Raw genomic sequence first — 11,397 nt, forward strand, 5'->3', positions numbered from 1 at the left:
TTCACACGTTCTGCTTCAGTGGCCTGGGGTTCACCAGTTCGGATCCCGGGTGCGGACATGGCACCGCTTGACAAGCCACGCTGTGGTAGGCTTCCCACATATAAAGTAGAGGAAGATGGGCACGGATGTGAGCTCAGGGCCAGTCTTCCTCAGTAAAAAGAAAGAAAAGAAAAGAAAAGTCAGACGCCCTTGTTTTCCCCTTAAATGTGATGTTTTTTTCTCTCTGAATGCTTTTCCTGATTTTCAGTTTTCTTTGGCTTCAGCAGTTCTACCATGAAATGCCTAGGTGTTTTTTCCTGCTTGGTTTTTATACTGCTTGGGGTTCACTGAGATTCTTTAATCTGTGAGTTGATGTTCTTCACGCATTTTGGAAATTTCTCCAAAAAGCGCTTCTTAAAAATGACTTCTGGACCCATGCTCTCTCTTCTCTCCTTATGCTGCCCTCATTCTACACGTGGCAGATCGTTTAACAGTGGCCCCATATTTCATGCACGTCTTTTGCGGGGCTTTTGGTACCATTCTTTTGTCTTAGAGCTCCATCGTGGATAATTGCTATGGATCTGTCTTCAAGATTCCTGTTCTTTCCTTCTGTTGTCAGTAATCTGCTGTTAAATCTCTTCAATGAGTTCTTTTTAAACCAACATTATAGAAACATAATTTATGTATACTAAAACACTCACACTATGAGTGTACGGTTCATTGAGTTCTGAAAAATATATGTGCTTGTGTAATCACCAAACAAATCAAGATATAGAACCTTTTTATGATCCCAGAAGGTCTTTTTGAGCCTCTTTCCAGCCAATCTTAACTCCTCCAGGTAATCACGGATCTGATTTACATTACGACTGATGAGCTTTGCCCGGACTAGAATTTCATACAATTGAAATAATGTCTGAACACTTTGGGGACTGGCTTCTTTCTTTCTGCGTAACAGTTTTGGATTCATCCATGTTGTCACACGGATGTAGTATGTTCCTTTTTGCCCATGAGTGATATTCCATCGTATGAGTACACTGCAATTTATTATTAATGAGCATTTGGGTTATATCCAGTTTTCTGATGTTATGAATAAAGCTTCCGTGAACATTTGTGTCAAGTCTTTTTGTAGACACATGTTTTCATTTCTCTTGAGTAAATACCCAAGAGAAATTTCTGAGTCATAGGGTAAATGTATGTTCAACTTGACGAGAAATTGCCAACGGGTTTTCCAAAGTGGGGGTGCCGTTTTACACTCCCTTCAACAAGTTGTTAGAATTCTAGCTGCTCCACGTTTTTGCCAATGTTTGGTATTGTCAGTCTTTAAAAATTTTAGCCTTTCTGAAGACATGTGGTGATATCTCTTTGTGGCATTAATTTGAATTTCCATGGTGATTGTAGATGTTGAATATCTTCATGGGTTTCTTGGCCATTCATGTGTCTTCTTTTTGAAAATGTTCAAGGCTTTTGCTCTTTTTAAAGTTGGATTTTTTAATCTTTTTATTATGGAGTTATAAGGGTAATTATATATTCTGGACTCAACTTCTTTTGCGAAATACATATTGCAAATATTTCCTCCCAGGTTTTGGCATACATTTTCCTTTTCCTAATTATGTGTTTTGAAGAACAGAAGTTTTTAATTTTGATGAAGTCCCACTTATCTTTTTCTTTTTCTTTTATGGTCAGTGCTTTTAGCGTCTTGTCTAAAAAATCTTTGCCTACCCCAAGTTCCTGAAGATTTTCTCCAATTTTTTTTTCTAGGAGTTTTATAGTTTTAGCCCTTACATTTAAGTCTATGATTCATTCTGAGATAATTTGTGTGTGTGTGTGTGTTAGGTTCAATTTTGTTCATGCAAATATCCAGTTGTTCCCAGCACCATTTATTGAAAAGACTCTCTTTTCCTGCCATAGAATTATGTGGACATGTTTATGGAAAAGCAATTGTGGGTCTACTTTTGGGCTCTCTGTTCTGTGTGTGTGACATACGTCCTTATATCAATACCACGCTATTGATTACTGTAGCTTTATGGGAAGTCTTGAAATCAGATAGTAAAGCCCTCCATCTTTGATATTCTAAGTCCTTGAATTTCTATATAAACTTTAGAATCGGCCTGTCATTTTCTACAAGAGTTTGCTGGGGTTTTGATCAGTTTTATTTCCAGACTTTTTATTCTATACCATTGATCTATTTGTCTGTATTTATATCAATAACACACTGTTTGATTATTATAGTTGTATAATAAATCTTGAAGTCAGATAGTGTTCGCTTTGCAGCTTTGTTATTTTCAAAGCTATCTTGACCATTCCTGGTCCTTTGCATTTCCACGTGAATTTGAATATCAGCTTGTCAATTTCTACCAAAAAATTACTGGGATTCTGATTGGGATTGCATTGAAAACTATAGGTAGATTTGAGAAGAATTGACATCTTAACAATGCGAGCTTTCTAACTCGTGAATATGGTTTCTCTCTCCATTTATTTACATTCTCATTAAATTCTCTCATCCGTGTTTTATAGTTTTCAGTGCCCACATCCTGCACATATTTTATTAGCCTTATATATGAGTATTTTATATTTTGTGACGCTGTTATAAATAATATTTTTAAATGTTATTTTCCAGTTGTTGGTTAGTAATACATAAAAATGCAATTAATTTCATATATTGACCTTGTATCTTGCAACCTTGTTAAAATCACTCTTTAGTGCTAGTTTCTTTTTTGTTAAAATACTTAGGATTTTCTATGTACGTAATCATGTCATCCACAAATAAAGAGAATTTTACTTCTTTTCCAATCTGCTACCTTTTATTTCCTTTTTCCTGCCTTGTTGCCCTGGCCAGGATCTCCACTACAGTATTGAGTAAAAGTGGTGACAGTGGACATCCTTACCCTGTTTCTGATCCTAGAGGGGGTGTGTTCGGTCTTTTACCATTAAGTAAAATGTTAGTAGGAGTCTTTGTAGATGCCTTGTATTAAGTTGAGAAGATTTCATTCAATTTCTGGTTTGCCAAGAATTTTTATTATGAATGCGTGTTGAATTGTGTCAAGTTATTTTCTTCATTTATTGCAATGATATGATTTGTCTCCAAAATTCTATTAATGTGGTGAATTCCATTGACAGATTTATGATGGTTAAATCCATCTTGTAGTCTGGAGTAAATACCACTTTCCCAAGAGATATTTTCCTTTTTATATATTGCTGTAATAGATGCGTTAATATCTTGTTAAGGATTTTTATGTCTATGTTCATGAAGGATATAGGTGGTACTTTTTCTTTTATTGTACAATAAAATTCTTTTTATTGTATTGTCTGATTTTGGTTTCAGGGTAATGTTGGCCTCGTTAAGCGAGTTGGTGAGCTCTCTTCCCTCCTCTCTGCTCTGAAAGAGTTTCTGTAAAATTGATTTCACATCTTCCTGAAATGTTTAATAGAATTCAACTGTGAGGCTGTCTGGCCCTTGAATTTTCTTTGGGGAAAGGTTTTCAATTATGAATTAATTTCTTTAATAGTTATAATGCTATTCAGATATCTTATTTCTTCTTGTGCCAATTTTGGTAATTTGCGTGTTTCAGGGAATTTGTCCATTTCAACTAAGTTGCCAAATTCATTGGCATAATATTGTCCATAATGTTCCTTTTTTATTTTTTTAATTTCTTTAGGAAATGCAATGATGTCCCTTCTTTCACTACTGAATTTAGTAATTTTTTTTCATTTATTTTCTTGATTTAATCTAGTGAGAATTTTATTAACCTTTTCAAAGAACCAGCTTTTTAAAAATTGAATTTCCTTATTTTTGGTCAATTTCCTATATAATCGGTTTCCATTCTTAAGTTTATTTCCTTCCTTTTGTTTACTTCGGTTTAATTTGCTCTACTTTGCCTAGCCTCTTATAGCGGAATCTTACATCATTGGTTGTAAACCCTCTTCTTTTCTAACATAAACATTTAAATATATAAATTTCCATTTTGAGTCAACTTGTGTAAATGATCTTTATATTTAAAGCGCACTTCTTGGGGGCAGCACACGGTCCACAACAGACAGTCCAGTCTGACCGCCTCTGTCTTATAAGTGGGTGTTTTCAAAGTTTAGGTTGGTTGTTAGTACGGTTAAGTGGAAATCTATCATCCTGATTTTTTAAAAATCTACCTCATCTGGTGTTTGTTCCCTTCTTCAACCCTCTTTTGGATTAATCGATTATTTTTTTATGAGTCCACTTTGAGGTCTGTTGGCTACGGCTATTCGCTCTGTTATTTTAGAGTGTGCTCTAGAGCGTATGTTCTCCACCTTTAACTCAGCCCAGACCACCTTCAAATGACCCACCACCAATTCACACAGGGCGCCAGAACCCTGTGATGGTGCATTGGCATTTCCTCCCTCGCTGCATTTGTGCGATTATCATACATAGTACTTTTGCAGAGGTTATACACTCCACAATGCATTGTGATTATTTTTGCTTCAACAGGCAATTTTCTTTTAAGGAGATTTGAATGATAAGAAAAACAGCTTGTATATTTACCCAAATCGTTACCATTTCTGACGCTCTTCGTTCCTTTGTGTAGATCCAGATTTCCATCTGGTATCTTTTTCCTTCTGCCTGAAGGGCTTTCTGTGACACTTCCTGTTGTGCATGCAGGTCGGCTGGTGATAAAGTCTTCCAGCTTTGGAATGTTGAAAAACTCTTTTTGGCCTTCAGTTTCTTAAAATTTTTCAAAAATTGTGGTAAAATATACAAAACATAAAATTGACCATCTCAACCACTTTCTGCTTTCTTTCTTTCTTTTGCTGAGGAAGATTGGCCCTGAGCTAACATCTGTTACCAATCTTCCTCTTTTTTTTCTCCCCAAAGTCCCAGTACATAGCTGTATATCCTAGTTGTAAGTCACTCTAGTTCTTCTGTGTGGGAGGCCGTCACAGCATGGCTTGATGAGCGGTGCTAGGTCCACACCTAGGATCCGAACTGGCAAACTCTGTGCCGACAAAGCCCGGCACGTGGACTTAACCACTCCACCATGGGACCGGCCCCCATCTTAACCATTTTTAAGTGCAGAATTCAGCAGCATTACGTTCACTCAAATGGCTGTGCAACCATTGCCGCCACCCATCTCCAGGACTTTTCTGTCAACCCAAACTGAAACTCTGTACCCATTAAACAATAACTCCTAATACCCTCCTACCCCCAACCTCTGGCAATACTATTCTACTTTCTGTCTCTGTGAATCTGACTACTCTATGTACCTCATACAAATGGAATCATACAGTATTTCTCCTTTTGTCACTAACGTATTTTGCTTAACAGAATGTTTTCAAGGTTGATCCACATCGTGGCATAGGTCACAATTTCCTTCCTTTTCAGGGCTGAATAATATTCCACTGTGTGGACTTACTACATTTTGTTTATCCATTTATCTGTCAATGGACATGGGTTGTTTCCACCTTTTGGTCATTGTAAATAATTCTGCTGTGAACATGGGCGTACCAGTATCTGTTTGAGTCCCAGCTTTCAATTCTTCTGGATATCGGCCTAGAAGTGGAGTTGCTGGATCACATGGTGACTCTGGTTTAGTCTTTTGAGGAACCTCCATACTGTTTTCCACAGCAGTTGTGCCATTTTACATTCCCACCAGCGATGCACGGGCTCCCAGTTTCTCCACGTCCTCACTAACACTTGTTACTTTCCTTTTTTTTTTTCATAATAGTCATCTAATGGGAGAGAAGTGATTTGCATTTCCCTAGTGAACATTTTTTTCACGTGCTTGTTGGTCATTTGTACATCTTCTTTGGAGAAATGTCTATTCGAGTCCTTTGCCTGTTTTTAGTTTTGTTTTTTGGGGTTTTTTTTTTTTTTTTGGAGTAAGATTAGCCCTGAGCTAACATCTGCCAATCCTCCTCTTTCTTTTTTGCTGAGAAAGACTGGCCCTGAGCTAACATCCGTGCCCATCTTCCTCGACTTATATGTGGGACGCCTACCACAGCATGGCTTGTCAAGCGGTGCCATGTCCGCACCTGGGATCCGAGCCGGCGAACCCTAGGCCGCCGAAAAGCGGAACGTGCGAACTTAACCGCTGCGCCACCGGCCCCCTGTTTTTGAATTAAGTTGCTTGTTATTGAGTTATAGGAGTTCTTTTTATATTCTGGATATTGATCCCCTGTCAGATGTATAAGGAATATTTTCTTCCATTCTGTGGGTTGTCTTTTCACTCTTCATAGTATCCTCTGATACACAAAAGTTTTTAATTTTGATAAAGTCCAATTTATCTATTTTTTCTTCTGTGGCCTGTGCTTTTGATGTCGTACTTAAGAAACCACTGCCAAATCCAAGGTCATGAAGATTTTACCCAAGGTTTTCTTCTAAGAGTGTTATAGTTTTAGCTCTTAATTTAGCTCTTTGATCCTAATTTCTGTATATCGTGTAAGGTGTGATCCAACTTCCTTCTTTTTCACGTGCATATCCAGTTTTCCCAGCACCCTTTGCTGAGAAGACCGTCTGATCCCCATTGAGTGGTCTTGGCATCCTCGTCGAAAAAAAATTTCATCGTCAGAGTTGGTTCTGAGCTCTCTATTCTATTCCGTTGGTCTAGATGTCTGTCCCGATGCCAATACCACCCTCTTCTGATTACTGTACCTTTGTGGTGGGTTTGGAAATCAAGAAGTGTGAGTCCTTTCACCTTGTCCTTCTTTTTCAAGATTGTTCTGACTATTCAGGGTTCCTTGAAATTCCATATGAGTTTTAGGTTGGATTTTTCTATTTCCGCAAAAAACACTGTTGAGAGTTTGATAGCGATTGCATTGCATGTGTAAATCTCTTTGGATAGTACAATCACGTTGATAATATTAATTCTTCCAAACCATGGACATAGGATGTCTTTCTGCTAATTTGGGTCTTGTTTCATTTCTTTCAGCAATGTTTTTCAGTTTCCAGTGTCCGTGTCTTTCATCTTTTGGGTTAAATTTATTCCTATTCTTTTTGATGCTATTATAAATGGAATTGTTTTCTTAATTTTCTTTTGGGATTGTTCATTGCTAATATATAGAAGCACAACTGATTTTTGTGTGTTGATTTTATATCCTGCAACACTGCCGAATTTGTTGGTAGCTCTAACAGGGTTGCTGTTGTTTTTGTGGATTCTTTCGGAGTTTCTACAGACAAAATCATGTCATTATGAACAGAGATAATTTCATTTCTTATTTTCCAATGATTTCTTTCTCTTGCCTAGTTGCTCTGGCTGGAACTTCCAGTACTGTGTTGAATAGAAGTGGCAACAGCAGGCATCCTTGTTTTGATTCTAATCTTAGGGGGAAAATTTTCAGTCTGGGGCTGGCCTCGTGGCCGAGTGGTTAAGTTCGCACGCTCCACTGCAGGCGGCCCAGTGTTTCATTGGTTCGAATCCTGGGCACGGACATGGCACTGCTCATCACACCACGCTGAGGCAGTGTCCCACATGCCACAACTAGGACTCACAACGAAGAATATACAACTATGAACTGGGGGGCTTTGGAGAGAAAAAGGAAAAAAATAAAATCTTTAAAAAAAATTTTCAGTCTTTCTCCACTGTGTATGATGTTACCTGTGGCTTTTTCATACATGGCCTTTATCATGTTGAGGAATTTCCCTCCTATTCCTAGTTTATTGAGTGGTTTTCATCATAAAAGGTGTTGAATTTTGTCTAATTCTTTTTAATGTGCCCCATGGACATGAATGTAAAAATAATAAAATATTAGCAAAACAAAGCAAACAATATGTAATAAATGATAATACGTCATGATCAATTTGGTTTAACCTAAAAAATTCAAGACTGTCTTAACAACAAAAAACCAATCTAATTAATCTATCCTATCAAGAGAATAAAGAAGAAAATAGTTTGATTACCATAAAAGATGCAGAAAATGCATTAAGCAAATTTCATCACCCATTCCTCATAAAACTCTCATCAAATTAGTGATAGAAGAGATCTTCTTCATTCTGATAAACAGTATCTATGAAAACCCTACAGTTAACATGATACTTAATAGTGAGAGACTAAATGTTATCCCTTTAAGCTTGGGAATAAGACAGGATTTCTGTTCTTAATGTTTCTATTCAATGTTGTACTAAAAGATTCAGCCAGTGCAATACAACACGAAAAAAAATTCATGTATTGGAGAAGAAGAAATAAAACAGTCTTTATCTGCAAAATACCTAACAGTCTATGTAGAAATCCTAAGGAATCTACAAAAAGGAAAAAACAGAAACTAGGACTAAGAAGTGAATTTATCAAGGTCGCAGGATAGAAGGGCAATAAAAAAAAGTTGAATTTCCACATATAAGCAATAAATAACTGGAAAATGAAGCTTAAAAGCCAATACAATTTACGATATAAAATACTAAGAAATAAATTTAACAAAATTTACGGAAGACCTGTACACTAAAAGTTACAAAATATTGCAGAGACAAGTTAAAGAAGGTCTAAATAAATGGAGAATTATACCTTAATCTTGGATCAGAAGACTCAGTAATGTTCAGAAGTCAACTTTCCCTAAACTTATCAGACACGATGAAATCCCAATCAAAATCACAGCAGATGTTTTTGGTAGAAATTAACCATTTTATTCTAAAATGTATGAGGAAAAATTAAGGACTTAGATTTGATGTAATTTGGTAAAACAAGAACAAAATTGGAGAACTTTTGCTGATTTTAAGATTTACTATACTTGGGCCAGCTCAGTGGTGCCGCGGTTAAGTTCTCACGTTCCGCTTCAGCAACCCAGGTTCGCCGGTTCGGATCCCGGGTGCGAACATGGCGCCGCTTGGCAAGCCATGCTGTGGCAGGCGTCCCACATATAAAGAAGAGGAAGATGGGCACAGATGTTAGCTCAGGGCCAGTCTTCCTCAGCAAAAAGAGGAGGATTGGCAGCAGTTAGCTCAGGGCTAATCTTCCTCAAAAAACAGAAAAGATTTACTATAAAGTTTCACTCATCGAGATAGTGTGATATTGGTATCTTGGTGTAGGAGTAGACATAGATTGGTGGGACATAGTAGACATAGATTGGTCACTGATTTTCTACAAATGTAACAGTGTAATTCAATGTGGTATCTACACCAGAAAAGATTAACTTGAACCCCTACCTCACACCATGCACAAAAATCAACTCAGAATGGCACCTGGACCTAAATGTGAAAGCTAAACTTTATAAAACTTCTAGAAGAAACCATAGGAGAAAATATTTGCCTGCTTAGGAGAGGCAAAGATTTCTTAAGACACAAAAGCATTAATCCTAAAAGAAAAAAATCAATAAATTGGATTTCATTAAAATTTAAAACTTCTGCTCTTCAAAAGGCAACGTCAGAAAAATTAAGTCATGCCAAAAGTTGAAGGAAATATTCGCAATCCATGTATTTAATGAGGAACTAGTCTCCAGGGTCTAGAGAGCTCAATAATTAATTAAAAGACAAATAACCCAGCAAAAAATAGGCGAAAGCCTTGGACACTTAGCAAAAGAAGATATATGAATGGCCGTAAGCTGATGAAAAGATGTTCAATGTTTTTAAACATGAGGGAAAGAAATTAGAACCACAATGAAATACCGATACACACCCACGAGAACAGCTAAAATTAAAAAGAGTGACAATATCAAGTGTTGGTCGATGTGGAACACCACCTGCCTGGCACCAAACTGGAAATCATTCAAACACCCATCAGGAATAGAATGGAGCAGGCTGGCCCGGTGGCCTAGTGGTTAAGTTCAGCACACGCTGCTTCTGGCAGCCTGATCTGTGGGTTTCGATCCCCAGCGTGGACCTCCACCACTTGTCAAACCAAGCTGCAGCGGCAACCCACATACAAAACAGAAGAAGATTGTCACAGATGTTAGCTCAGGGCCAATCTTCCTCAGCAAAAAGAAAAAGAAGAAGAAGAAGAATGGATCAATAAATTCTGGCAAGTTGCTCCAATGGGATCCTGCAGAGTAATGAGAACGAGCACACTACTGCTTTGCACAACGTGGATGAATCTCACAAATGTGATCTTGAGTGAAAGAAGACAGAAACCAGAGTCGTTATAATGTCACATTCCAATTACTGTTTTCCCTCCGTATTCGCCAGGGCTTGGTTCCAGGACCCCCGCGGATACCAAAATCCACGGACGCTCAGGTCGCTGATGTAATAAAACAACGTAGTATTTGCGTATAACCTACCCACATCCTTCTGTCTGCTTTAAATCATCTCTAGATTAATTACAACATCTGACACAAGATAAATGCTATGTAAACAGTTGCTTTGCTGTATTGTTTACGGAATAATGACAAGGGAAAAAGTCTGCGCATGCTCGGTACAGACGCGACCCGGTAGACAGCAGCTGGGAGCGCTTGCGGTCTGGTTGGGGTTCGATTCCCGGCCCCTGCCTCTAACACACTGTCCCCCAGCCGGTGCCTATTCTGAGCCAGCTTCCTGCCTGAGATAAACAACCCGTCCTCCCAGGGCCCGGGGGACGGTGCCAAGAGATTCTGTGTGTTTAGACACACGCGGGGAGCACCTCGCACACAGCGGACACCCGGTAAACAGCGGCAATCCTGCCCCAGCCCCACAGCCAGAAAAGAGGCTGGGATGGGAAGGCGTCTCACTCTGAGTCCGAACAGCTCCTGTTTTCCCAGCTCTTCCCCGTCGGTCAGGACCAGTGCCGGATGCATCACGTGACCTTTCCGCTGAGCCCTCCCAGCCCCGCGGGCTCCCAGGGGTGGGCGGCTGCTGTAAGAACCTGGGGTGTGCAGGTGGGGTCCCACCCCTGGCACTGGTTGGGTGGTGGCTTCGGTTGTATTCTTCCCCCGCCTGGGCCTCTGTTTCCAAGTCTGCAAGTTTGTGGAGCAGGGGCACCAAGTGAATCCTTGCGAGTATGGTACTTGGCATGCAGTCGGCACTAAATTAATGCTGCTGTTAGGACCCTTTCCCTCATTTTACAAAAGTGGAAACTGAGGCTCCGAGTAAGGTCAGAGCTTCTTGGCAGACCAGGAAAATGATTGCCATCTAGAAAAAATGGGGGGCTGGCCCCGTGGCCGAGTGGTTCATTTTGCACGCTCCGCTTTGGCAGCCTGAGGTTTGCCAGTTTGGACCCTGGGCACGGACCTACACACCGCTCATCAGGCCATGCTGAGGCGGCGTCCCACATAGAACTAGAAGGACTTACAACTAGGATAGACAACTATGCACTGGCGCTTTGGGGAGGAAAAAAAAGAGGAAGATTGGCAATAGATGTTGGCTCAGGGCCAATCTTCCTCACCCCCCCAAAAAAAAGGGGGGGGGGAGGGGCACAATATTCCTAATAACCAAAAAGTAAAAACAACCTAAAGGTCCATCCATTGATACATGGATAAATAAAATGTGACCCATCCGTAGAGTGGAATATTATTTGACAATAATAAGAAATGAAGTCCTGACATATGTGGCAACAT

This window comes from Equus przewalskii, chromosome 9, assembly GCF_037783145.1.
Source record: "Equus przewalskii isolate Varuska chromosome 9, EquPr2, whole genome shotgun sequence".
NCBI classification, from domain to species: Eukaryota; Metazoa; Chordata; class Mammalia; order Perissodactyla; family Equidae; genus Equus; species Equus przewalskii.